This window comes from Loxodonta africana, chromosome 3 (genome assembly GCF_030014295.1).
Source record: "Loxodonta africana isolate mLoxAfr1 chromosome 3, mLoxAfr1.hap2, whole genome shotgun sequence".
Taxonomy (NCBI): Eukaryota; Metazoa; Chordata; class Mammalia; order Proboscidea; family Elephantidae; genus Loxodonta; species Loxodonta africana.
In genome coordinates this window covers 153,644,716-153,672,499 of record NC_087344.1, presented here as the reverse complement: position 1 = coordinate 153,672,499, position 27,784 = coordinate 153,644,716, and the positions used below count along the sequence as shown (strand labels likewise).

Genomic DNA, 27,784 nt, shown 5'->3' with positions numbered 1-27,784 from the left:
TCTATCTGAATTTCCTTGTTTACTTTTTCCTTATAATGAATTCCTAAAAAGTGTATTACCAGGGCAAAGAGTATAAACATTTAATTTGTTATTTTAAAAAGCATTTGTACCTGATTATTTTAATACTGACAAGACTAGGTATGGATTTTTAAAAGCCTCTTGATATATGCTGCCAAACTGATTTCCAGAAATGGTGCTTTAGTATAGGGGTTGGCAAACTGCAGCCAATGGGCCAAATCTGTACCATGGCCTGTTTTTGGATGGTCCATGAGCTAAGAACGGTTTTTACATGTTTAAATGTTTGGAATAAATCAGAAGAAGAATAATATTTTGTGACATCTTAAAATGACATGAAATTCACATTTTAGTGTCCATAAATAAAACATTTTTTGGAACACGGCCATGCTCATTCATTTACATATCATCCATGGCTGCTTTTCATTCTACAAGGCAGAAGTGAGTAGTTGCAACAGCCTAAAATATTTACTGTCTGGCCCTTTATAGGAGTGTGCCAGCCCCTGCTCTAGTATGTGATCCTACAACCTGCATGTGAGAGTGTTCATTGGGCCACATGCACATTAACACTGAACACCGGCAGTTGCCATGGAGTCGACGCTGACTCACGGTGACCACACGTGCGTCATAGCAGAACTGTGCTCCATAGGGTTTTCAATGGCTGATTTTCAGCAGTAGATCACCAGGCCTTTCTTCTGAGGTACCTCTGGGTGAACTTGAACTTCAAATCTTTCCGTTAGCAGCCGAGTATGTTAACCATTTGCACCACTCCAACGCTGAATATTAGAATGTTCTTATTCTTCGTTAATTTGAGTCAAAAAATGTTTACGGAGTGTTCACCTTGTGCCAGACCCTCATGACAAATACAAATTAGTTAAAATTTCTTTGATTACTGGTTAGGTTAAATTTTCTTCATAAACTCAAGTATATTTTTTCTAGGAATTTTCTGTGCATTTTTAATGCTAAATTTCTATTAAGGCATTTACGTTTTTCACATTGCTTTGAATGAGCCCTTTGTAGACTAAGAGCATTAATTTCTTTTAAGTCATATTCGTTAGAAATATTTTGTCTGCCTTTTAATTTTATGACTTTTTTTACAAATTTTTAAAATTTTTAAGTTATGAATCTATTAGATTTTTTGTTTTCTTCCCTTCATTTTATTCTAAGAATAGTTTTTCCTGTTGCCCACGTCAGGTAATTATTTACCTATATTTTCTTCTAGTTTCTTTTGATTCATTTTTATCTCTTTCATTCTGCTAAAATTTTTTATTGTATGGTGTGAAATGACGATCTCAAATTTTTTCCAAATAGAACCATTGTTCTAACATTGCTTGTTTACCTACTTGTCTGTGAGATCACCTCCAATAAATTCTTATATATCCTGGAATCTGTTATCTTTCATTTCAGTTATCTTTCCTGGTGAACTCTGGGCTCTTTTCATTGTGGATTCCTTGTGGGTGTCCACCCTGTCTACTTGTTTTACTGTTCCTGATTACGCCCACACAGGATATAGATCCTGGCTGGATTTGAGGGTTTATATTTTTTCTGTCTCTCCCATGTCTTACTCCTTTGTGATTATAAATTTCAGTAGCATTGCCTCCTCTCTTAGTCAGTTTGTCAGGAATACAGTGTAAACTTATCTCCTAAAAGTACATAAATGGTAAGAAACCTTCCTACCAAGTAAGAGATAAAAGGCAGGGCTAGGCCTCACACATACTTGAACCACGAACTGTAGTACGTACGTATTCATAACCACTCCAGGTGACAAAGGCTTTAGCCTTTGTCACCTGGGAGGTTGGAGGTTTTCTGCCCAAATAGCGTCAACTGGCATAAAAAGAGCAAATCTCTGGGAGGGACTCCCAGAAGAGCTGTTACATGACGCACAGCCCCTAACCTTCTGTTAACGGCTCACCCTAGCCCGACCTGGTCCACAGTGGAGTGATTTCATTTACCAGGTGTGAAAATTGGATTTTGCCACAGAGAAGGGGAGTTATTACCTATCAGGCCTGCTCTTCAGGGCAGTGGAGGTTGAGGTGGGATTTATTAAAAGAGATTTGCTATGCATGGAACATATAATTAGAGATGTGTCCCTTTAAAACTGGATTTGCAATCTTTGTCATTTTAGGAGTTTTTTTTTTTCTTTCTTTCTTTCCTTTCAGTTTCTCTGACAGCCTTCTTTCCTGTGTAGGTTGCATGCGTTCTACCTAGGACCTGAATATTTTATATGGCACCATTCTGCCAAGGGGTGTGACAAAGAGTACAGCTTAGGAGGATGGTGGGGATTGCCTGTAGTTTGGATGCTGATATTGTATTCTTATACCAAGAATGGGAAGGGGGAAGATCAAATAATTTTCACATTAATTAATTGCTATACAGTCCAGGCTTTGGTTTGATAGAAGTCTTAGGGTCACTCTGAAACCCTCTAATGAGGGAACTCTTGAAAACCAAGAGCTGAATTACCTGTTGTTAGAGGTTGTATCAATTGTCATGTCGAATTGACGCTGACGTATGGGGACCCCCTGTGTGTCAGAGTGGAACTGTGCTCCATAAGGTTTTCACTGGCTGAATTTTTCAGAAGTAGATCGCCAGGCCTTTCCTCCAAGGCACTTCTGAATAGACAACCTCAAGATAAGTACCTGGTTAACTACATCTATTCTTAAAAAGGAACCCTGGTGGTGTAGTGGTTAAGTGCTACGGCTGCTAACCAAAAGGTCAGCAGTTCAAATCCACCAGGCGCTCCTTGGAAGCTCTATGGGGCAGTTCTACTGTCGGAATCGACTCGATGGCAAGGGTTTTTGGGTTTATTCTTAAAAAAAAAAAAAAAAAACAGAACACACCTTATTTACTATCATGGTGAAGGGGGTGGCTGAATTTGTTAGCGGTTAGCATTTCTAGCACACTTTGTTCTTGCTGAGTGCCTTAAGCGTATTTATGTATGTATATTGGTTGCTCTTCACAGCACTCCCATGAGATGAGTGGGTGATAAGCTTTATTATCACCTGCTTTTCCAATGAGGCACAGCTTCTGAGAAGAGAAGGGATTTTCCTGGGTTTATAGCTCAGAGCTCCTGCCACCTTGTTGGGAAATCCTCAACAAAATGATGAAAAATGCAACCCTTGCAGCCTTCCTCTCTGCCCTTGCCCAGCCCTGGTGTCCCACCTCTGTCCCATCCTGTATCCCACTAACCACAGTGGGATGCTTACTCAAGATCATCATCATCACTGTTATTGGCCTCTGGCTCTGTGCCAGGTACTTTACATCTAAGTGTATCACCCTCCTCACACAGCTGCCCTTCCTCACTGCTTCTCTGTTCAAGGCCCTACTTCCTTCTTGCCCAGCCCCCATCTGTGGAGTCATCTGTGACTCAGCCTTTCTGCCCACCTCAGTTGCCCAGTCAGCCATGGAGACTTTGTCATCTGCGTGCTTTTCACATTTGTCCCTTCCTTCCTCTTCCCCCTGCCTTACTCCCTACTTGGACTATTGTAATAGTCCTTACCTGGGTCCTCACATGTCAGTCCATCCTCAACTCTTCTGTTTGTAAATCTTCCTCAAACACAGCTCTGATAAATACCCTTCTGCTACTGGGCCCGTTCTCAGGAGCTCCTCACTGCTTTCCAATTTAAGTGCAGATTCTCCCCTTCTACCAAAAGGTCACCTTTCTTTTTAGTCTTCTCACCTCCTAATGTGATACCCTGGGTGGTGCAAACAGTTAATGAGCTCGGCTACTAACCATTGAAAACCCTATGGAGCACAGTTCTACTCTGAAACACCCGTGGGGCAGGGGGTCGCCATGAGTAGGATCTACTCTTGGCAACTGCTTGGTTGGTTGGTCTCCTACTAATCCACTAAACAACCTTACTGAGCGTCAAAATCACGTGGGGAGCTTTGCAAACAAGCCCCTGCTGCACAGGTTCTGATAGGCCTTCGGCGAGGTCCGGGAGCTGGCACGTTTAACAAGTCCCCAGGTGATTCCCACGCCCAGCTCACCCTGGACCACACCCTGCTGTAGCGCGGCTCTCACCCTTCCCGACGTTTCCAGCCCCTGTGCCTCGCTGTGCGGCTCCGCTCCGTTAGCCTGAAACACTCCCCCCGCCCTCCACCTCCACCTGTGGGAGTTTTCCTCATGTTTAAGGCCTCGCTCAAGTATCTCCTTCGTGAAGCCTTTTCTGATTGTTCCAAAGGGAGGATGCAAACTCCTTAGCTTTACGTTTAAGGTCCTTTCGCAGCACGGCCCCAGTTTAGACTTCCCGGTCTCATCCCCTACCTGTTCCCTCTACCCTCCCTGAACGCCTACCACACTGAAACGCGCTCAGCACCGGCCCTTTACTCAGCCCTTTGTTGTTTGAATGCGGCGCGTCTCCCCCTCCCCCTCTCCTCCACCCCCCCCGCCCTTTTCTTAAACTTTTCCTACAAGGCCCAGCTCAAATGTCCCTTCCTCCGTGCCACATTCGTCACAACCAACAGTCTTTCTGGACTCCCCGCAGCACTAAGTCACTCCCTCTTCTGTGCTTCCCCGGCCCTTTATTACAGACCAGTAACAATATCCTACTTCACGGCTTACCTGTTTAGCTCCCACCCCAGGCAGTGAACTTGGCTAACGTTGTATTCTTACCCTGGCACAGAGTAGCCGCTCAGTGAATACTTCCGGAATGCACGTGTGAGCGGCTCCCCTTCCTCCCTGCTCCCTCCCTTCCCCAGCACGATCTTTGCCTTTCTCCCACAGCGTTTTCCTATCTTCTCTGTGGAGCTATGGTGGCGCAGTGGTTAAGAGGTTGGCTGCTAACCAAAAGGTCGGCAGTTTGAATCCATCAGCTGCTCCTCGGAAGCCCTATGGGGCAGTTCTACTCTGTCGTGTAGGGTTGCTATGAGTCCTTGTTTAATTTCCCCTTAAGCACTCGGCTGCTAAGCAAAAGGTTGGCAGTTCCAATCACCAGCCTCGCCTTGGAAACCCTACGGGGCAGTTCTACTCTGTCCTATAGGATCGTTAGGAGTCAGAATCTACTCCAGAGCAACAGGTTAAATTGCAAAAAAGAGTCCTGGTGGCACAACGGTTAAGCTCTAGGCTGCCAACTGAAAGGTGAACGGTTCGAACCCACCCAGCAGCTCCTCAGGAGAAAGACCGGGAGATCTGCTTCCGTAAAGATAACGGCAAAGAAAACCTCATGGGGCAGTTCTGCTCTGTCGCATGGGGTCGCTATGAGTCGGAATGGACTCAGTGGGACCTAACAACAGCAGATTGCAGTCATACACAGTTGAAAGGGGAAACCTTGGAGGATTTTGTTTATTATCTTCGAACACTGTTACTTACCCTGGGCACCAAAAACAAAACAAAACAAACACCAAACTTCTTGTGGTGGAGTGGTTTGCAACTTATAGTGACCCCCCAGGACAAAGCAGAACTGCCCCATAGGGTTTCCAAGGAGCCACTACTGGGTTCCAGCTGCAGACCTTTTGGTTAGCAGCCAAGCTCTTAACCACTACACCACCAGAGCTTCCTAGCCATGGCAGGAACTCAATAAATGTTTGTTTAATTGAATTGTAGGATGTTGTGCTCAGCTAGCTGCTAAACAACCCCATTTAAGGGGTTAACTAATAACACTCTGAGAAGTTCGGCTCCTTTGGGGACATTTGCATTTTAATGAGAATCTTAAAAACCCTAAGGAAATGTTCTTTAATGGTGGGATTTCAGGCATTGTTGGGAGGCTCTTTTTTTTGGTGGTGCTAGCTGAAGACTGAGAAAGATTTCTCCGACCCAGAGGCCCTTAAACTTTTTTCTGCCGTGGGCCCCTTTGGCAATATGGTGACACCTAAGGACCCCCTTTCAAAATAATGACTTAAGTTTTTTTTTTTTTTTTTTATGACTTTAAACATATAAAAAACCTAACCAAAAAACCAAGCCCGTTGCCGACTCTGACTCCTAGCGGCCCTATACGACAAGTAGAACTGCCCCATAGGGTTTCCAAGGAGCGGCTGGTGGATTTGAACTGCTGACCTTTTGGTTAGCAGCCGAGCTCTTAACCACTGCACCACCAGAGGGTTACAAAAATAGTTATAATGAAATATGCTGATCAAAATATTAAAAACATTAAATGTGTGCTATATATGGGCTTCTTTTTTAAAGATTAGTAAAATGGTGGCAGGTCTTGCAACTACCGCAATTTTGATGTAGTGAGGAGTACAAGTGATATTTGGGATAATTGTGACAACTGTAAGGTGATATGAAAATATCTGTGATTCCATTGATGAAAAGTCACAGACTGCTAATACCACCTCGACTCGTTGCAGACATTCATCATTGAAAGAAATGCTAAATTTCAGTTAGATGTTAGTGAAACTAAGTATGATTTTTTTCCTCCATCCCGTTTCTATACAGTTTCCACCATGTAGCCAGGCTTAAGAGGCTCTGCTTACCTGAACCCCAGATATGATGTGGATGGCCCCGCCCCGGGGCTTCCTTTTCTACACCCAGCCGGCTGAGCTCATAGATTCTTATTTTTTACCCTTTATTCCCAAACCAAGGATAATAGTCTAAGTTGGCTTCATTTACACCAGAAATGTGGAAGAAGGAGAAATATAAAGGATTGTTTGGGTTCTGCTTCCACCAGCCAAGGCACCGAATTGCCAGATCTTGGGGGAAGGAGAGGATTTCGGCTGTCTCTTCCAGGACGCTTTACACGTGGGGAGTAGGGGAGACAGCAGGAGAAGGGAGGCTTGGGGGAAAGTAGGTTGCAGAGTTTGCCTGAGAGTCTCAACTGGCTCCTTCTAAACTCAGAAGTCAGTACTGGGACCAAAGAACCCAGTGGCAGGGTGGTCTGGCCTAACATCCATCCTTCTTGGTAGTTAGTGACTAAATGAAATTCCATTGCTCTTGAAGCACCGCACTCCCTAATGCTGATGTTATTTCTAATTTGGGTAAAAGTGTTTGTGCAGTTCTCTTTTTAGTATCAGAATACAGGGAACATATTCAGTCCGCTCCCAGTTACCCTTGTGTATTTTAGTCACTTAGAGGCAATTTTCCCTGAGACAGATTTACCCTGATGTCTGCCATGCCTTGGGGTGCATACCTCTGCTCTCAGTGGGTACTTGCTTAAAGAAAACAAGTGAATTTTACTATTAACCAGGCAGATTGCTACCAGGGTGAGCACCATATTAGCTCAGACAAACCATCATCCCTGTCCCTAATGGTAGTGATACCCAAGGTTTTTTCCCTTCACACCTTTCCTCTTGTGTACCTTTTCCTTTGGTGACTTTGTCCATTTTTATTGCTTCAGCTCTTTCCTCTGCACCTCCAGCCTGCCCTCCTACCTGGCATCACATCCTAAGTTTCTGACAGGACATTTCCCATTTCCACTTCAATGTCCAGTGGTCACCCATCGTTCTAAAACTTAACTCCCTTCTTCCTTCACAAACCAGTTTCGGTTTTATTTAAACAGCTTCATTAAGGTATAATTACATTCCAGGAGTCCCTGGGTAGCACGAATGGTGAAGGGCTCGACCACTAACTGAAAAGTTGGAGGTTCAAACCCACCCAGAAGAACCTCAGAAGAAAGGCCTGGCAATCTGCTTCCCAAAGGTCACACAGCCTTGCAAACTCTATAGAGCAGTTCTACTCTGCACACATGGAGTCTCCCTGAGTCAGAATCAACTTGATGGAAACTAGTTTTTGTTTTTAATTACTTCTCATAAAATTTACCCATTTTAATCGTATGATTCAATGATTTTTGTAAATTTACGGTGTTGTGTAACCATCACCAAAAATCTACTTTTAGAATGTTTCCTTCACCCCAAAAAGATCTCACATGCCCATTTTCAGTCAATTCCCGTTTCCACTGCCAGCGCCAGGCAACCACTAATCTGCTTTCTGTCTCTATAGATTTGTCTTTTCTGGACATTTCATGTAAATGAAACCATGCAATATGTAGTCTTTCGCATCTGGCATCTTTCACTTAGTATAATGTTTTTGAAGTGTATCCATGTTGTAGCGCATATCAAGAGCTCATTCCTCTTTACTGCTGGATAACATTCCATTGTACCACATTTTATTTCTCCGTCATCAGTTGATGGACATTTGAATGGTTTCCACTTTTCGGCTGTTATGAATAATGCTGCTACGAACATTCATGTCCAAGTCTTTTGTGTGGACATATGTTTTTATTTCTCTTAGGTAGACATTTAGGAGTGGAATTTCTGGATCATATGGTAAATGTATGTTTAACTTTTTAAGAAACTGCCAAAATGTTTTCCAATGTGGCTGTATCATTTTACATTCCCACCAGTAAAGTGTGAGAGTTACGGTTTCTCTCCTTCTTCGCCAACACTTGATATTGTCTCTTTTGAATATAACCGTCCTAGCTGGTGTGTAGTGGTATATCACTGTGGACCAGCATCGTTTTTAAACCCCTCCCACGTCTGGCCACAATGCCTGTTTCCACCAATTTTATGGCTAGAACCCTACTTTAAGCTACTCTACTTTTCTATTTATGTGATGTGGAAGTGAGCTTCTACCATCTTCTTCAGGTAGCACCTAGATTTGCCACCTCTTCATTCCCCTTTATGCCACACTTGCTACTGTCATTCGGTGCCATCAGGTTGATTCCGACTCATAGCGACCCCACATGACGGAGTAGAGCTGACCCATTGAGTTTTCTAGGTTATAAGCTTTATGGGAGCAGATCACTAGGTCTTTCTAACATGAGCTGCTAGGTGGGTTCAAACCTCCAACCTTTCAATTGGCAGTTGAGAGCTTAACCATTGAACCTTTGGGGCTCTATGCCACACTACCTGGGTCTATATCACTTCATCTCTAAATATTTGCAGTTTTCTAGCTGCCGTCCTCGCCCGTTGTGGCTTTTTCTTCAAATCTTCCCCGCCGAAGCTGCAAATTGTTAGAATCCCATCATAAAAGGGCATGGATGTGGAACCAGGGGATCTGCGCTCTAGCCTAGGAATAGCCATTCGTTGTCATATGACCTTGAACTAACCTGTGACTTTTCTGATCCCAGCTCCTTCATCAAATTATTTAACTTCTCTAAGCCCCAGTTTCCTCATCTGCAAGGTAAGGCTAATCATAAATCAGAAAACCAGTTGCTGTCCAGTCAATTCCAAGTCACGGTGACCTCATGTACGTCAGAGTAGAATGGTGCTCCGTAGGTTTTTACTGGTTGCTTTTTGGGAAATGGATTGCCAGGCCTTTCTTCCAAGATAGCTTTGGGTTGACACGAGCCTTCAACCTTTCAGTTAGTAACTGAGCACATTGTACCACTCAGGGACTCCGAAGATAATAATAGAACCTATCTTACAGACTTGTTATAAGCCAATTCTACAATCTACGTGAAGCCCTTAGCACAGTGCTAGGTGTATGGTAAACATCTTTCAGTGACGGCTAATATTATATTTTAATGGTTGTTAAGACTGGTATTGTTATTCATTACAATGGAACCACTTGCCAAGCCTATCATATGGTTAGCATAAGGATCAGATGTGGCTGTGGATATGAAAATGCTTTGAAGAGTATTATGCAAATTGCCATGGTATTATATTTACAAGGTTTTCCCTTGCTCAAGGAGAGAGGCAGTACTGGATAACAGCAAGAACACAGGCTTTGCAGACAGACCAGCATTCAAATCTGGACTATGCTATTTAACAGTTGTGAGGCTCGGGCAAGTCATTTAACCTCTCCGTTTTGGCTTTCTCATCCATAAAATGGATATAATCATAAATCACATTCTGGGTGATATTGTAGTGATGGTGCCCGTTTCATAGGAGGTGTTCAGAAAACTGCATTGTTGGTTGTTGTTATGTGCCGTCGAGTCAGTTCCAGCTCATAGTGACCCCATGTACAACAGAACAAAACACTGCCCGGTCCTGCGCCATCCTTACAATCATTGCTATGCTTGAGCCCATTGTTGCAGCCACTGTGTCAGTCCATCTCGTTGAGAGCCTTCCTCTCTTTCACTGACCGTCTACTTTACCAAGCATAATGTCCTTCTCCAGGGACTGATCCCTCCTGATAAGTAACCCAAAGTATGTGAGAAGAAGTCTTGACATCCTGGCTTCTAAGGAACATTCTGGGTGTACTTCTTCCAAGACAGATTTGTTCGTTATATTCAATATTCTTCACCAGCACCGTAATTCAAAGACATCTACTCTTTGGTCTTCTTTATTCATTGTAAACTGTTGCTTTATTTTATTAAGAACTCATCATGTATCCTTTTTGTACACTTTCTCTATGTTACATTCCCTGTAATGTATTCTTGTCTTATGTATCCAACTTTATTCCCTACTGGAGTCATTAAGAGCTTTCACAGCAGTCAGACCTGGTTTTTAATCTTAGCTCCAACACTGTCTAGCTGCGTGACTTCAGGGCAGTTACTTACCTCTCTGAGCATCCAGCCCACACCTGTACACTGGGAATAATCGTTCGTACCTCATGGGGTTGTTGTGTGTGTTAAATGAGATAAGGTAAATCAAGTACTTAGAATAGTGCTTGGCACACACACATGCTAAATACTCAATAAACAACAATCACCTTTACTATTCTCATTCTCTGACTCACTGTCCACATACATGCTGTGCTCCTTTCAGTCTCTGGCTTTCATCCTTGTCTCTCCCTCCTGGGGCATGCTTCCCTCCTGGAGCTGCCTGAATCCTATTCTTCAAGACCGCAGTTCAACTTCTGATCCTTCATGAAATTACTACTTATTGCTCAAATTGACTCGACAGCCCCTTACAATAATCACTCCAGACTGTGCTTATTTCTTTTTTTTCCCTAGAATGCTATAGTTTTCCCTGTGTCTGTAATACAGTTTAGGACTTAATTGTTATTAAACAATTTTTTTGTCTATTTGTTTCCTCACCTGAACTGGAAGGTTTCTTAAGAGGGACTATTTCTTCAGTGTCTAATGAGATTCTCACTGTACTTCGTTTGGCACTAGACACATAGCTAGTTGCCGTCAAGTCAACTCTGACTCATGGCGACCCCATGTGCTACAGGCTAGAACTGTGCTCCACAGGGTTTTCAAGGCTGTGACCTTTTGGAAACAGATTGCCAGGCCTGTCTTCTGAGGCGCCTCTTGGTGAGTTTGAACCACCAACTTTTTTTTTTTAATTGTACTTTAGACTAAGGTTCACAGAACAAACTAGTACATATAATGTTTGGTGACATTGGTTACCAACCCCATGACGTGTCAACACTCTCCCTTCTTGACCCTGGGTTCCCTATTACCAACTTCCTTGTCCCCTCAAGCCTTCCAGGTCTTGCCTCTGGGCTGGTGTGCCCCTTTAGTCTTGTTTTATTTTATGGGCCTGTCTAATCTTTGGCTGAAAGGTGACTTAGGAGTAACTTCTTTACTGAGCTAAAAGGGTTTCCAGGGGCCATATGCTCGGGTTTCTCCAGTCTCTTTCAGGACAGTAAGTCTGTACTTTTTTGGTGAGTTAGAATTTTGTTCTACATTTTTTTTCCAGGTCTGTCCAGGACCCTCTTTTGTGATCCCTGTCAGAGCAGTCAGTGGTGGTAGCCAGGCACCATCTAGTTGTACTAGACTCTATCTGGTGGAGGCTGTGGTGGTAGTAGTCCCTTAGTCTTTTGGACTAATCTTTCCCTTGTGTCTTTAGTTTTCTTCATTCTCCAGGGTGAGATCAGTGGCATATCCTAGATGGCCGCTCACAAGCTTTTAAGACCCCAGATGCTACTCACCAAAGTAGAATGTAGAACATTTTCTTTATAAACTATATTATGCCAATTGAGCTAGATGTGCACTGAGACAACTGAACTGCCAGTCTTTTGGTTAGTAGTCAAGCGCTTAGCCATTTACACCACCCAGAGACTCCAGAAACATAATAAGCACTTACGAATTCTTGATTGATAAACAGTTAAGTATGAAAGCAAACATATAAGTCATTATGATATTCTAAAATCAGCGGCTTCTTGATTGCCTGAAAGTCTCCTCCATTAATATGAATCAGGATTGATCCTGAGCAAAATTATTTATTCCAAAACACAGACTATAATGAAGAAAAGGGCCCTGAATGAACAGTCCCAAAATCAAGGTCGCCACTGTTTGCTAAGTTAGTGCAGCTTGTCTTTAGTGGCAAAAATGACCTTGTTTTTATTTTCCTCATTACTTCTTGGCATCTCTCTTTGATCTCAACCCCCTCCCCAATCCCAGAGGAACTACTGCCCTCAGAAAGTCCTCTGAGTATCTCCATCCTGCTTGAGTTTCTAGAGAATGTCCCCCAAGCTTTAGAATTAGCTTTTCCTTCTTCTCCACAGTATTCCTGTTGTCTCAATGCAGTTAGCAGTGAAGGAAGATAGAGGTCTGGTCAGATAACTTACTAAAATAAGACAAGAACTAACTATTGTGTTAGCCTTCCTAAGGGCTTCGTAAAATCTTGAATCTAAATGTACAAATTTCTAGTGGCAGAATTTAAAGGGATGTGTCTGAAGAGTTGAGGAGATGCCAGGAAGTAAGATTAGGTATGAGAATATTAAAGTATTGAGAAGATGGACTTTTCAGTGCCCCTAAAGCATTTCCCTAAAGCCAGTTCCCATTGGGGATAATTCAGAAATGATCAAATGCAATAAGAATAACCAGTATTTATTGGGTACTTTTTTTTTTTACCTTGTGCTGGAAGGAACCTTGGTGGTGCAGTGGTTAAGTGCTTGGCTGCTAACCAAAAGGCAGTCTGCTTCTGTAAAGATTTGCAGCCTTGGAAATGCTATGGGGCAGTTCTACTCTGCCCTATAGGGTTGCTATGAGTTGGAATCAACTCTATGGCAACGGGCTTACTATGTGCTGGAGTCCCTGGGTGGCACAAAGAGTCAAGTGCTTGGCTCTAACCAAAAAGTTGGAAGTTCAAGTCTACCCAGAGGCACCTCAGAAGAAAGACCTGGTGACCTGCTTCCAAAAGATCAACCACTGAAAACCCCTTAGAGCACAGTTCTACTCTCACATGCGTGGGGTCAATAGCAACTTTTTTTTTTCCTATTTTTTACTACTTGCCAGACACTTGTTCTAAGTACCTACATGCAATCACTCATTTATTCCTCACAGTACCCTGTGAGAAAAATATTATCATGACTCAACTTTCTGGGAGAGAAAACTGAATCCTAGAGAGGTTAAGTAATTTTTCTAAGGTCACACAGCCAGCTGGTGGCTGAGCTAGGATTCAAAGCTAGGCCATCTGAATCGAGAGCTCCTCCACCCAGAAATGGCTCTGCTGAATCACGAGTCTCCCCTTATAAGCATTCTGGGAAAACAGAGAAACCAAGCTCATGAGAAAAACCTAGACATCATCAGCATCAGCATCGTGGGGTTGTGCCTATTGTGTGCAGGACACTGTGTGGAATGCTGACAAAACAGAGAGACGTCCTCCCTCACTGCGTGGCCTTCAAGGCTAGATCAAATGCTCCCTTCTCCACGAAGCAGTTTCTGCTCCTCCTCCCTCCCCCTAGGAATAGTGTCTCTTCTCTGGTTGCCATTGTTGTACTTTTTGCCTCTGCTCTGCCATTTATTTATTACTTTCTTTATCTGTATTATGGTTATTTATATACATTGTCACGCAGCTGAACCTTTGTACATTGCTGAGGACTTTGCCTGGCTGACTGCTACACATTCTTTAAGATTCTGCTCAGGTCTTACTACATTCTCTGAGTATCCTGTCTGGAGTAGATACCTCTCCTCTGTGTGCCCCAAACATCTGGGCTTATCCACATCATAGCACTTACTACAATTGATTATAAATGTTTATCTGTCTGTATAACTAAACAGATCCCAGATCCCAACATCAGGGAACATGTCTTATACATATTTGAATCTTTGGTATTTTGCGTAATACCTGGCATATGTTGTTGTTAGGTGCTGTCAAGTTGGTTATGACTCACAGTGACCCCATGTACAACAGAACGAAGCACTGCCTAGTCCTTCACCATCCTCAAAATCATTGCTACGTTTAAGCCCGTTGTTCCAGCCACTGTGTCAGTCCATCTCATTGAGGGTTTTCCTCTTTTTCCCTGATCTTCTACTTTACCAAGCATGATGTCATTCTCCAGGGACTGGTCCCTCCTGGTAACATATCCAAAGTATGTGAGACCAGGTCTCGCCATCTTTGCTTCTAAGGAGCATTTTGGTTGTACTTTTTCCAATACAGATTTGTTCATTCTTCTGGCAGTCCATGGTGTGTTCAATATTCTTTGCCAACATCATAATTGGTCTTCCTTACTCATTGTCCAGCCGTCACATACATATGAGGTGATTGAAAATACCATGGCTTGGGTTAGGTGCACCTTAGTCCTCAAAGTGACATCTTTGCTTTTTTAACACTTTAAAGAAGTCTTTTACAGCAGATTTGCCCAATGCAATACATCATTTGATTTCTCGACTGCCACTTCCATGGGCTTTGATTGTGGATTCAAGTAAAATGAAATCTTTGACAATGTCAATACCTTGCATATAGTAGATACTTACTAAAGTTCGTTTATTTATTTATGAAATAATCCTCCAGGGCAGACTTGGGTATTTGGTTCATTTTGTATTTCCCATAATGACCTGCACTCAGTAGATGTTCAATAAATATTTGTTGTTGTTAGTTGCCATCAAGTCAATTCTGACTCATGGTGACCCTGAATAAATGACTTAAAAACACAAAGAGATGTAAGACTCTGCTGTTGGTATACGGAGTAAGACTGGGACATACATTAAGACAGGTGATATTAAAAGTTTGCATATCTAAATAAATAAAAAAAAAAAGGTTGCATGTTCTAAATTAGTGATCTATTACTGAAATAAATGAATGCCTGGAGTTACTCGGCTAGTAAAATGCAGCTCAATCTTCAAGCCTAGGTCCACCTGACTTTAAAGCCAATATTGTTTCTGTTATGCCATATTGTTGAGCTCTTAGGGCCTGAGGGGCACTAGGTAGATCCAGAAGAACAAGTAAGGCTTCAATAATTAGAGAAGAATAAGGACTCTGTGTAGGTGTTTTAGGAAGTCCTATCTAAGAATTGACTGATGAAGAGAGACTGGAAACAGGGGTGTCTATTTGGAGGCTATTGCAACAGTTCCAACTTGGGAACAGAAATAAGGAACTGATTTAGAGAAGATTTGTAGACATTGGTGACTGCAAAGATAACACAGCCAGAGAAAGATTTTGAGTCAGGATTACTCCAGAGTTTTGAGCCTAAGTGAAAGAAGTGAGACTTAATTTTGAAAAATGGTTAGTTTGTTTTTTGACATGTTAAGTTGACCTCTAGGTGGGTAAACCAAGTAAGTAGAAATGCAGAATTGAAGCTCAAGACAGAGGCCAGAACTAGGCCCGTAGACATGTTGGTCATCAACAAAAAGATGGTCCTCTGCAGAGAAGCTAAAGTTAGAAGAGTAAGAGGGATCTCCTAGGGAGAATTGGAGGGAGAGAAGATCAAAGAACCAAGGACTCTAAGGAATGACCATATTTAGGAAGCAGAAGGAATAATTTAAATCAACAAGGATGACAAAAGCAGAATATCATAATATCTTGGAATTCAAAACTAAAAAGAGATTTCAGGAGGAAAGAATATTTACTTGATGGATTTGGCAATTATGTTTGGCCATGTTGGAGAGAGGAGTTTGGTAAAATGGTGGGGTTAATTACAGAGGACGAGAAGGAATTGTGGTGGCAGAGAATGTAGGTTACTCCTTGGATAAATTTGGAATAAAAAGAAAGGGAAAAAGGAAGTACTGGTGTAAGAAAGATTTTACTGGAGATACTCAGGTAACGGGTAAGAAGCCAATGGAAGGGAGATAACTAAGCAAAGCCTTGGGAGGTGGGAGAAGATGACAAGGTTGCTCTTCCAACGTAGGAAGAGTGTGGATAAAATGTGAAATAACTGCTATGGGAAATTATATAGGAGGGCAACGGGGATAAATCAGAGGATTGCCAAGAAATAGGTAATGAAGGCCAGCTGAGGTTTCATCCCTTGAATTTCGATTGAGATCCATTTCTTTGGTTTCATGATTTCTCTAGCAATATCTGGCACCCCAGGAGTGGAAACAAATAAATGTGGATATATCCCAGCATTAGGGACTTCCATTGCTGGAATGGTGGGTGGTCAAGTGTTCCAAAAAGGCAAGGTGGCTAGTGAGAGCAACCTGAATGCAAACCACAGGGTTGAGGTTAAAGCTGAATGGTTGGTAGAAATTCCAGAGATGCTGGAAGCAAGTTGATTGGGTAAAGGCAGAAGAGTCCAGTAGTAAAGGCAGAACCCAGGAAAAATAGAAGAGGTGTATCTGAAGGGCAAAATTCCTAGGGGAATGTCTAGGAGAAGGAAATTAAAGGAAATAGTAGAGGTACTTATCCAGAATTATTCTGGGGAAAGATGTTAAGAATAAGAGATGTAATGGTGAATTAGTGGAAATTGAGGAGGAAAAGGGAAGTGGACTATAAGGACAGATGGGAAGAACTGGTATGAAGATCAAGAGATTTGGGGGAGAAATCGTTAGAGCACATGGAACCCTGAGGTTGTTTCTTGTTAAGCCATCATGGACTATGATTAAAGTGAGAAAATGGAGAAGGAGATCAACATTGATAATTCATCAATTGTTTTTGTTAGGTGCCGTCAAGTCCTTCTGACTCAAAGCGATTCTATAGAACAGAGTAGAACTGCCCCCTAAGGTTCCAAGGAGCGCCTGGTGGATGTAGAGGGAAATTGTTTCTTCATCGTGAGCAACCTAAAGAAGAAATCATTTCCTGGCAATTTTATCATAGCATTGGTCAACAGTACTATAAAAGTCAAGAGATGCTATTCCATCCTAACCTTTCATTTTCAGTCATTAATGACTCTCTTTTTTTTTTTTGGTAGTTATTCCTTTGGAGTTTTGGTTTGGACAATGAGGTAGATGATTGGTAAGAAACAGTACAAGCAGCAGGAACTCATGGACAAACTGAGGGCTTTTGACCAAGGCAAGAATTTATCAGAGCCTCTTACAACCATAGCACCAGCTGGCTGAGTGGGCTCAACTTTCTGCATCTGAATTTCATCATTCCTAAGGTGGAACTTCATGTTCTTTCCTACAATAATAAATACTATAAGGAATGAACAATTCCTGAACATTAGAACAGTCCTGTGGACTGTTAGACTTGAAAATGCTAGTCCTTAAAAATCAGCACAGTATATTCATGAATATATCATGGACTGCCAGAGGAACGAACAAATCTGTTTTGGAAGAAATACAACCAGAATGCTCCTTAGAAGTGAGGATGGCAAGACTTCGTGTCATGCACTTTGGATATGTTGCCAGGAGAGGCCAGTCCCTAGAGAAATACATCATGCTTTGGTAAAGTAGAGGATCAGTGAAAAAGAGGAAAACCCTCAATGAGATGGACTGACACAGTGGCTGCAACAATGGGCTCAAACATTGCAACGATTGAGAGGATGGTGCAGGGCTAGGCAGTGTTTTGTTCTGTTGTACTCATAGGTCACTATGAGTCAAAACTGACTCTATGGCACCTAACACAAGAACAATCAGCATAACCTTGCCAACTCATTAAACTTCTAAACCTTAGAATTCTCATGAGTAAAAAAGGGGGGAGGTTCTTTCCAACACTAAAATTAAGGTGCACGTTTATCAAGAGCTGAGGGAACAAAAGCATTTTGAAAGTGGAGCTTACAGGTAGAAAAGATTGGAGGCAAATTTAAATACCACAGATGCTGCATTTAGCTGAAGAATTAAGAAGCCAAACTTACATCATCCTTGCTTGCATCACAGCGAGTATCTGTCATTATGATTCATTATCTCCCCTTAAGCAAAATTTTCTAAAGTAAAAAATCAAACTCAGGTCTCTTTAGTGTCAAAAGCATTTATTTTTAACAATTTTATCATTTGGCTAAAATAAAGTTTCTAGAGTAGCAGAAATAGTTTGAAGCTTTTATTTATTTATAGAAAACTTTTAAAAAGGATTTCATCATAATCCAATAGTGTTTATGTATATACAGTGTGCTAGATCCCCAAACAGCAAAATCGAATTATTTCTCAAATGAGATGAAAATGCATGGAAGCTGGAAAATTCAGAGGACAAAAATCCTACTAAAATGGATAAAACTGCTTAGTAGAATAAATAATATTTTGAAAAGCATTTCCACTCTATGTGCAATGCAGCTCAATTAACCTTACTCTGGAAACTCTAATGAGTCCTGGTGGCGCAGTGGTTTAAAGCGTTTGGCTGCTAACCGAAAGGTCTGCCTGGCAGTTTGAACCCACCAGCCGCTCTGTGGCAAAAAGATATGGCAGTCTGTTTCTGTCAAATTACAACCTTGGAAACCCTGTGGGGCCATTCTACTCTGTCCAACAGGGTACAGGATTCCTGTGAGTCAGAATCAGTGGGTATGGAAACTCTAACCTTTAGCTTTCACGACTTTCAGCATGCTTAAATTCTCAATATTATTGCTGTTTTAACCTAGTGTTGCACATTTAATATTTATTTGCATTTTTTGTCTGGTTCAGCAATTTTGAACTTTGACACATACGGTTGAGTGAGGGTTTAATGCCTTTTAAAACAGTAAAGACTTTTTGCATGTACAGTACCGTTATAAGGAGTTTGTTTTTGAGGTTGCCAAGCTGAGGTGATAGAGTCTGGAACACCCAGGTACAGAGCCTATTGGCCCTGGTTTTCTCTTAAAAATGCCATCTGTGATTCCCTTCCTCCCACCTGTATTAGCAATCCCAAATGTTTCTTGCATATTCCTGGATTTGATTGTCTCTTCTTATGTCCATACTTGACTTTTCCCTCCTGCTTTCTTCTACAGAGGTTCTTAGCTGTGTTACCTTAAATATTCTATCGCTAAACTTACCAAAAAGCACTTTATTTTGATTATTTTCTATTTGGGATCTTTCAATTGGTATTAGATTTGTATTGTTTATACTTAAACCTGTTGCTGTATGGTCAGTTCCAAATCATGGCAACCCCATGTGTTACAGAGAACTGACCCCTGGGCAGTGCAAATGGTTTGTGTTCCTCTGCACCCAACTGCATCATGGAAGAAAGGCCTAGTGATCTGTTTCTATAAAGACTGCAGTTAAGAGACTGCTATGGAGCAGTTCTACTCAGTAACACATTGGGTCGCCATGAATCAGAATAGATTCCATGGCAACAAGCTCATCTTTACAGAAGTAGATCGCCAAGCCTTTCTTCAACAGTACTGCTAGTTGGGTTCGAACCACCGAACATTAGTTTAGTAGTTGAGTGCAAACCATTTGTGTTACCTACTACTGCCTTTTTTTCCTTAATTTATATCCTCAGTTTTAACAGAAGGCAAAAAGAAAAGTATCCTGCTACAGTTTTTCATAGGATCTAAGCCAGGAAGACAGACATGGTACAGAAACTTTTAAGCCAGGAAGACATGGTACAGAAACTTATATGGCCAGTTAAGAGTTTTAAATGGTTTTGAAAGCAGTCAGTCAGCTTTATTATTTAGTGCCTTCTTGTACCATCCTTTACAACGGGCACCATTCATTAAAAAGTTGCAGTAAGGAAGATTTCCCGTTTTATAGACAGAGAAACTGACACAGAAATTAGTATCTTGGTCAAAACCATGGGTGACAGAAGCAGAAGCAGGTAAAATTTATCTAGTTCTCTTGGCCATGTTGCCTCCATCTATCTTCAGGGAGAATAAGCAGTACGATATAACATAGAAGTCTTCAGGTCACTGCTTTAGAAAAGCTGTGGGGCCAGTGCACAGAGTTGCAGAAGTATCTTAGATCAAGACTCTACAAAGCACAAACATGCCAGAGATGTACCAGTGTATTCTGGGGAGGGCTGCGGAGCAGGCAGGTCTGTAATAAGCGCTGGTCAAGGCAACAACAAGGACCACACAGATAGAACAGGAGTAGCCAGGATCTCGGCTTAATTCAGCAGCATTTGCTAACCATGATGCCGTCATTTTTCCTTCTGAGAAAAAGTGCAATCGAATGTGCCACCCTCTCACTTCACAGGGGACAGTGCCGGGATGCCCTGGCTTTGAGCTCTCCAGAGCAGAGGCCTTCCAAAAAATCAGGGGCGGTATACTGCCATTAAAACGCGATTGTGAAGCCATTCGAGGATCGGGGCAGAAGATCCTCCACGGGCACTAGGTAGCGATGCGTGAGCGGGACTGGGCTGGGACCGAGGTGGAGAGACCCTGCACCAACCACCACGGCTGCAGGACCCTGACGAAAATCTGCTTTGGAGGGGCTGGAGAAGGGCGCAACCCCAAGAGGAGCCTGCTACCGTGGGAGGGGACGGGGCAGGGCAACGGAAAGGGGAGGGAGGTAGAGTGGAATTTCATCCTGGAGGTGTTAAGGGGTGGCCCTGAAGACTGAGGACTAGGCAGGGAGGTGCGAGGAAAGACCCGTTCCTTCAACAGCTCCCAATTCATTTCTGTCAAAGATGGCCAAATTTCACACCGCCCTTCCCCCTCCGTGCCTTTTTTAGTCCCTTCGATTGCTCCCCAGTGCTGCGTGAGGTGGTGGGGAGGTCCGGGTGTGTGCGTGCGTGGAGGACAGTGCCGAGAAGGAGAGACCCTCCCTGGCCTCACCTCCCACCCCGCCGGCCCTTAGGAGACTCTTTTAGTTGAGAAGGAGAGTTCTGCCTCTTTAAGGTGGGGAGTGGGCGTCACCTCTGGACGGGTGACGAACGGGGGTGGGTGGGGGGGAAAACCTGGTGGGCGTGGTCATGCAAAACAGGCGGTGGGCGGTCCCATAGTAAAATTTTGGGCGGAGGGGCGGGGGTCGAGGAGGCAAGGCCACTTAGTGGGCGGGGCCCGAGAGGGGGCGGGGCCTCTCCGGGAAGGCGGGGGAGTGGGGAGGAGGAAGCTGCCGGGTTGGTACCATTGCGCGCGTTCCAGGAGGGGGAAAAGTGACATTCCCTGGAGGGGGCGGGCCCTCTCGGCTCCGGGGCCGGGCGCTGAGGCGGGAGGGGCGGTCCCCATTCCCGGGCCGGGAGGGACGTCGGGGCGGCGGGGAGGGGGCACTTCTCGGCTCGCGTCCGAGGCGGGGCCGGCTGTACCTTTCGTGGCGCGGTGCGGCTGGGGGAGGGCTGAGGGGAGGGAGAAGGGGCGGTCCCGGGAGGGGGGAGCCGGAAAGGGGGTGGCGCCGGCGGACAATGGAGCCTATGTGTGCCTGCGGGAGTGGGACGGCGCCGCCGCCGCCGCTGCCGCCGCCGGGGGGAGACGCTGCGCCGCCGCCGCCGCTGGCCCCGGCCCCGGCCCCCCGGGGCTGAGAGCCGCTCCGGACCGGAGCCTCCTCCTCCACTTCGCTCCTCCTCTCCCCTCCCCCACGCCTGCCTTCGGGGTAAGTGGCCCCTTGGGGGAGGGGGAGGGGAGGGAGCGGACCGGGGGAGGGGGTGGCCGGGTCCGCGTGTTTTGAACCGGTTTGGGGCCAGGGGCAGCCACAGCCGAGGAGAGCCGTGGGGGGGGGGGGGGGAGAAAAGGGGCGGGGGTCGGGGTTGCGGATTTAGTGAGTTGAGTCTGGAGAAACCAGTGGGGGGAGGAGCGGGGAGAGGGGCGTCCTCTGCTCACCCCTCACGAAGCGGTGGGGAGAGACGGGGGCCTCTCTCGATTTTCCAGAGGCTGTCCCAAGCAGTACCTGGAGAGGCTGAATGAGGACATGGGACGGTCTCAGGGTTCTAGGATGAAGGGTGTTGGAGGAGCGAGATGGAAAGCAAAAGAATGGAATTCGGGTTGAGTTTGATGGGGTCTTTAAGACCCTGGAGATGGATAGAGAGATAAAGGGGACTTTGCAGGCCGGTGACTTGTTGAAGGGGGGGGGAGGTGAAAGCCGAGAAGAACGTATGAGTAGTAAAGGGCTCCAGCAGGTGAGTTGGCGGTGTCTAGGTCACTGAGTCATTGAGGGGGTCGTGGGACACACCACCGATTTCCAAAGTGTGGCCCTAGTCATTGGCCTTTGAAAGTTGCAAAGACTATTAAGATGTCACTGTTTAGTGTTGGGTGAGTCTGGTGAAAAGCAGCTATCCTAAGGAAAACAGCAGCAGGCTTGGTTATTATGTTCAGAGGAAAGGGCCGGAGGCCTGTAATAGTGTTGCTGGGGGCCTGATGTGAAGGCCACCCAAGCAGGGAAGGAGGAGGCCTGAAACCTACTCTCCTAAGAGCTGTGGTCTGCAGGAGGGAAGGGAAAACGGGTTTCAAGTGATAGAGAAGAGTGGTTTGGAGCCTAAACTTGGGCTTAGCTGGGAACCAATAAAGTTTATTAGAGGAGATAAAAAATAGACATAATGGGTCTGTCTATAAGGTGGGATAGAGTTGGTACAAAGTTGACTGTGGTTAAGGCAAATATAGATCCCTGGCAATGGCATCACATGGGAAAATGAGTAACTGAAGGAGTTGCATTTTGGTCAGTGGTGTGTGATGGGTATTTGTTTAGCAATTGATACATCCAGGAGTTAGATGTTTGTCCTTGGGGCAGAGATTTGGGTTCTTATGCGCTGAGTACAGAATGATCAGTCAGAATTAGCAGGTAGGAAGAATTAGTAGTAAACTTGTTGAGAGATTGGGAGGAGGGCAGGGCAGAAAGATGGTGGTGGGTAAGACTCGTGGGAGTTAAGAATCTGACTCTCCTTGGAAATCATGCAACATGATTGTTCTCTTGGTTTTGTTTTGTTTTGCTTTTGACTGGTTACTAGTGATTTGGGAAGTTTTAGCAAGGAAGAAGCATTAGTGTGAATAAAGGTATGGGTCCTAAGTAAAACTTTAAGGAAAAAAAACCCTTCCTCACTGTTACGGGAGAAGATCCAAGCTATCAAGATCAGAGATGGGTTAATAAAAGGAGCCATTAGTTAGGTGGAATAAGGATGTTTTGAGGAAGGAGGGTTCCATTAATTGTTTGATGGTTTGGATAAAAAGAGAAAATGTATTGTTGAAGTTGAGACTGGGGTGACATTTGGTGGTTTAAGGTATTGGACCATTAGAATATTATTTTGTAAAAAACAATGTTGAATGTGAGATGACAAGAGTTCCCAAAGTTGTGGTAGATAGATAGGGAGGTCACTGGCTAAAAGATGAAGGAACAATTTCCATACTGTCCTGTTTGTATAAGGCTAGTAATTACATATTAGCGAGGTCAGGAACGCTTAGCTCTGGCTAGCCCACTCAAAAAAAATACCTATGTGTATTGGAATTTATGGGCTATTTCTCCCATCGCCTTACAAGTGTCTGTTCCTGTAAATTAAAGGAAAATGCTCTCTTGCTTGTAGGGAGGGGGGAAAAAAAAGTTACAGAGGTTTCACAAGCACTATAATCAGCTAAGTATTTGATCATGGTGGCATGGCACAGTGGTTAGAGCCTTGAACTTGAAGTCAGGAAGTTGGTGTTCTCATTAACTTATATGTGACTTTGAAAAACCTCTGGTGCTTATTCTCCAGTTTTCACATTTATGAAGTGATACCACCTGCCCTGACCACTCTTAAGTACATTGCAATGCTTAACACATTAATGCCTTTCTGTAAAGTGCTTTGAACAACTCTGAGAATGAGAAATTATGTAGCCTAATTTTTTGTAGCATTTAAAAAACTACTGCCTCAGGAGCAGACCAAATCCAGCTTTTGTAGCAATTACGGCAATATACTTGGTCAAGGAGCCAAAAGCGGTACCTTGTACATCTGTCTTGTTCTGTTGTCTTGATCTTGGTTTTATATTAATTTTGAAAAGTGATACCTCCCCCTCTTTAGTGTCAAGACAGTGATAGTGATGACAGTTGCAGAAATGTAAGCAAAAGTCCCCATGGGAGAGTGGTGTAAAGATCCCATGAGTGCTAACCAAGGCCAATACCAACCCTAAATTTCGGTGACCTTGGACATGTTACTTGGCTTACTGGTGGCTTAATTTTCTTCAACTGTTACATAATGTTGGTAGAATGGTTTGTCCGCCTTGGTGACTACATTGATGGTCTATAGACCTTTTAGACCTATAGGCCTAGAAACTTTACTTGCTCCAGATTAAGGTTACTTAACCTTTTATGTAGCATGTACTTCTTTGGCAATCTGATGAATCATAGGACCCCTTCTAAGATAATGTTTTCCAAATGTATAAACTACAGAGACTTAAAAATGAAATTGAAATAGTTACCAGAATATTAAACAATTATGATACAGTGATGTATGTGCTTCTTTATAGCATTAAGTAACAAAATGTAACCAAAACCAAAACCAAACCCACAGCCTTTGAAGTGATTCCGACTCATAACTACCCAATGGGACAGAGTAGAACCGCCCCATAGGGGTTTCCAAGGCTGTAAATCTTCACGGAAGCAGACTGTCACACCTTTCTCCCACAGAACGGCTGGTGGGTGCAAACCACCGACCTTTTGGTTAACAGTCGAGCACTTAACCACTGAGCCACCAGGGCACCAGGTCTAATAATACTGTAATTTTGAAGTAGTGATGAGTGTAAACATTATTTTGAGAGATCTGCAACTGTAATGTAACAGTCGAGCACTTAACCACTGAGCCACCAGGGCACCAGGTCTAATAATACTGTGATTTTGAAGTAGTGATGAGTATAAACATTATTTTGAGAGATCTGCAACAGCTGTAATGTGACACGAAAATATCTTGTGGCTTTTATTGGTGACACAGTCATAGGACTGCTAATCCTACCATGGGTTGTCACCTGCATTCACAAGTGAAGACAGCGCTAACTCTTAGTTAGAAGTTAGTGAAAATAAAGATCAAATATTTTCCCAGCAAGTTCACAGACTGCCTCCCTGCCCCCCACCCAAGAACTTATAACCATGGACTCCTTGGGAGTTGTTGGACCCCAAGCTAAAATCTCCTGCTCTAGACCAACTGATTTTTGAAAGTCAAATTGTCTTATGGTCACTTGCATTTTTTAGGCTTGGCAATATCTTTTGAGTATAACCATTGTGCTAAGAATAAGAGCGTAGAAAAGAAACAAAAATCCATTTTGCAATCTGTCGTGACTGTGCCTTGGTTGTGGAGAAAGTTAAAAAGTAATGATTAAAATGAGATTTTTGTGTCTGGTGGGTTTTGCTTTTCTAAACTCCCCAGTCGCCCATCAGCTTGGCTAGTCCTCAGCGAAGGAGCCCTGGTGGCGCAACGGTTAGTTGCTTGGCTGCCAACTGAAAGGCAGGTGGTTCCAACCTATCAGCAGCTCTGCAGGAGAAAGACCTGGCAATCTGCTTCCATAAAGATTAAACCAAAACAAAAACCAAACCTGTTGCCATCAAGTCAATATTGACTCATAGTGACCCTATAGGACAGAGTAGAACTGCCCCATAGGGTTTCCAAGACTGTACTCTTTATGGCAGCAGACTGCCACATCTTTCTCCTGTAGAGCTGCTGGTGGGTTCGAACTGCTGACTTTTCAGTTAGCAGCCGAGTGCTTAACCACTGTACTACCAGGGCTCCTTCTGTAAAGATTACAGCCTAGAAGACCCTATGGGGCAGTTCTGCTGTGTCCCATGGGGTCGGTATTAATTGAAATCAACTCGACAGCACCTCACAACAACATTGCTTAAGTTGCAGTGCCCCTACCTCCAACTTCTTGTATTTTGAATTTTAGTGGTTTTGCCTTTCTTCCTTATTTTTGGCCTATTTCCTTACTAGTCTTTCTTCCAGATATTGCTTTGGCTACAGAATATTGGGGAATGGGTGGTTTTCTTTGGAATCAATGTGAATTTGGGTGTGAATTTTTCTCTTTTCATCCTCATAGGTCTGAATGTGGCACTAGCTGGTGTTGCTCCACTTTGACCTAAAAATTCACTTCTGTTTGGGAGGCAGGGATCATCCTTGGAAAGTTCTTTTGTGTCCCGATATAGAAGAGAGAGCAGATTGGGCATTTGGAAGGTAAAGAACCTGATGATGAGCACACAACCTCTGTGATTCAATCTGAGTATGTTGGATTATTATTATTTTTTTAATCCAGAGTCATTGTAAATTAAAGCTGCATTTGTTAGTCGAGCAGTTTCCAAGGCAAAGGTCATCAAGTTAAATGCAAGTCAAAACTCTATAAGTACACTTGACCTTGTACTTTTCTCTGAGTAGGAGCTTCTGCAATAACATACCTCATAAAGCTAAGGGGAAAGGCAGGTGGTGAGAAGTGAAACATATTTATCATGTCATCATTCGTTTGCATGAACACATGGTGAGTGTAGCCATTCACGAGCCCCAGGCTCATTATAAAATGCCCTGGTGGCACAGCGGTTAAACCTCAGCTGCTAACCAAAAGGTCGGCAGGCAGTTTGAACCCACCAGCCTCTCCACAGCAGAAGGAGGTGTCACTCTGCTTCCATAAAGATTACAGCCTTGGAAACCCTATGGGCTAGTTCTGCTCTGTCCTGTAGGGTCTCTATGAGTCGGAATTGACTCCATGGCAAGGGGTTAAGATCACTACAATACATGGATCAACCAGCATATATTGAGTTTCTTCTGGGTGTCAGGTGCTGAGACGATGAATGGCACAGGCCCCACCCTCATGGAGTTCCCTGTCTACACATAACAGGAATATGGTTTTGTAAGTGTTACAAGAATGTCGTAAATATAATATGGTGGGACCACAGATGGGTGTTCCTGGGGTGAGTTGAGAATCAAGGAGAGTTTCACAGAGAAGGGATATTGGTGCTGGAATTTTACTTTGGGTAGCCATTATTCCAAATGTGATCGCTGAAATCCATTTTTGAATGCTTAAATTCTTTCAGAACTCTTTAGCTTGATATAAGGTTTTGTTTGCTTGCCTAAAGTTTGTTAGCTGTTGAAAGTTGATAGATGCTTTTTTATCCTCTGAGTACAAAAACATACATTAATATTTCATCTAGACCAAGGTTTTCTGTATATGCCCATTGTATAGTTTTCTTTTCTCCTCTGTTTGGGAAAGATTGGTTCTTCCTATTGTGTACTTTTTCTGAGAGGAAGCCTTTTAGTAGTTGGCATGCCAGATGTTAAGAATGATCTAGGAATGGAATCCTGAGGCCTTTTAGTTCCACATTCTAAGTTTGATACTATGCCTTTTATGGAGTAGTGGTCATAACATAGAAATGAGATTTGTTAAACATGACATAGTTGTAATAAACTTGACTTCTCAGAGCAGGAAAGTGGGGAAGGATTATTGGAAGAGTTAAAATTGGAATTGTAGAGGTGATTCTGAGCTTGGTCAGATTGATCCTGTGAATTTTGTTACAACTTTGTGGCAACCCCGACATCTTCTTTTAAAGGTTCTTAATTTGGACCAAAGACAATCTGGAACCTGGTTCTCTTTTGCATTTTCAAACTATAAATTCTGGGCAAAGGGAGAGACTAGGTGTCACATCTAGCTTAAAGGGATTAATGTTATTGGAAATTGTTCTGCTTGACCAGTAACTGAGTGTTTTATTGACTTACCTGGCTCAGTTCAGTACAGCATTTTGCACACAGTAGGCAGTCAATAAAGGGACATCATCTGGCTAGGTTACTGAGCTCTAAGTTCTTCCCAGAATACATGAAAATAAATTTTCTTACGGACTGCTTACCATCTGATGTAAAGTTTACAGTTGAGGGTGGAGAGGAACTGAATGGTCTTTACTTTGTGAATTCAAAAGCATGTCTGCAATTTTGTCTATTTTCATCTTTACAGTCAACTCTCAATTCTGAATGGAGAGAAGCAAAAATTTGAGGTTTTTCCCCTACTAAATGCCCAGAAATGTAAAAAGTAGAAAAATTGATTTTATTTGCACTTAGCATTTCTCCAGCCTCTGAAAATAAAATGTGCAGCTGAGAAGGAAGGAGAGAAAAGAAAGCCTTGAAATATCTACAG

General features: G+C 43.3%; 1 protein-coding gene across 5 annotated transcripts in view; it reads left to right on the top strand.

Moving 5' to 3' along the window:
• The window catches only part of LOC135227224 (uncharacterized), an 87,455-nt gene that overhangs the window by 53,387 nt on the left and 6,284 nt on the right, over window positions 1–27,784 (top strand). Inside the window, exons 1-2 of one of the 5 annotated variants that reach the window (XM_064282348.1) lie at window positions 21,203–21,314; window positions 25,709–25,842. The exons of 1 other annotated variant lie outside the window; for it this stretch is intronic. The gene's annotated coding sequence lies outside the window, so the exon portion shown is untranslated. Of the gene's footprint in view, window positions 1–21,202; window positions 21,315–24,817; window positions 25,889–27,784 lie in introns of those variants that run through there. 3 more of the 5 variants (XM_064282347.1, XM_064282349.1, XM_010601315.3) reach the window with 3 other exon arrangements.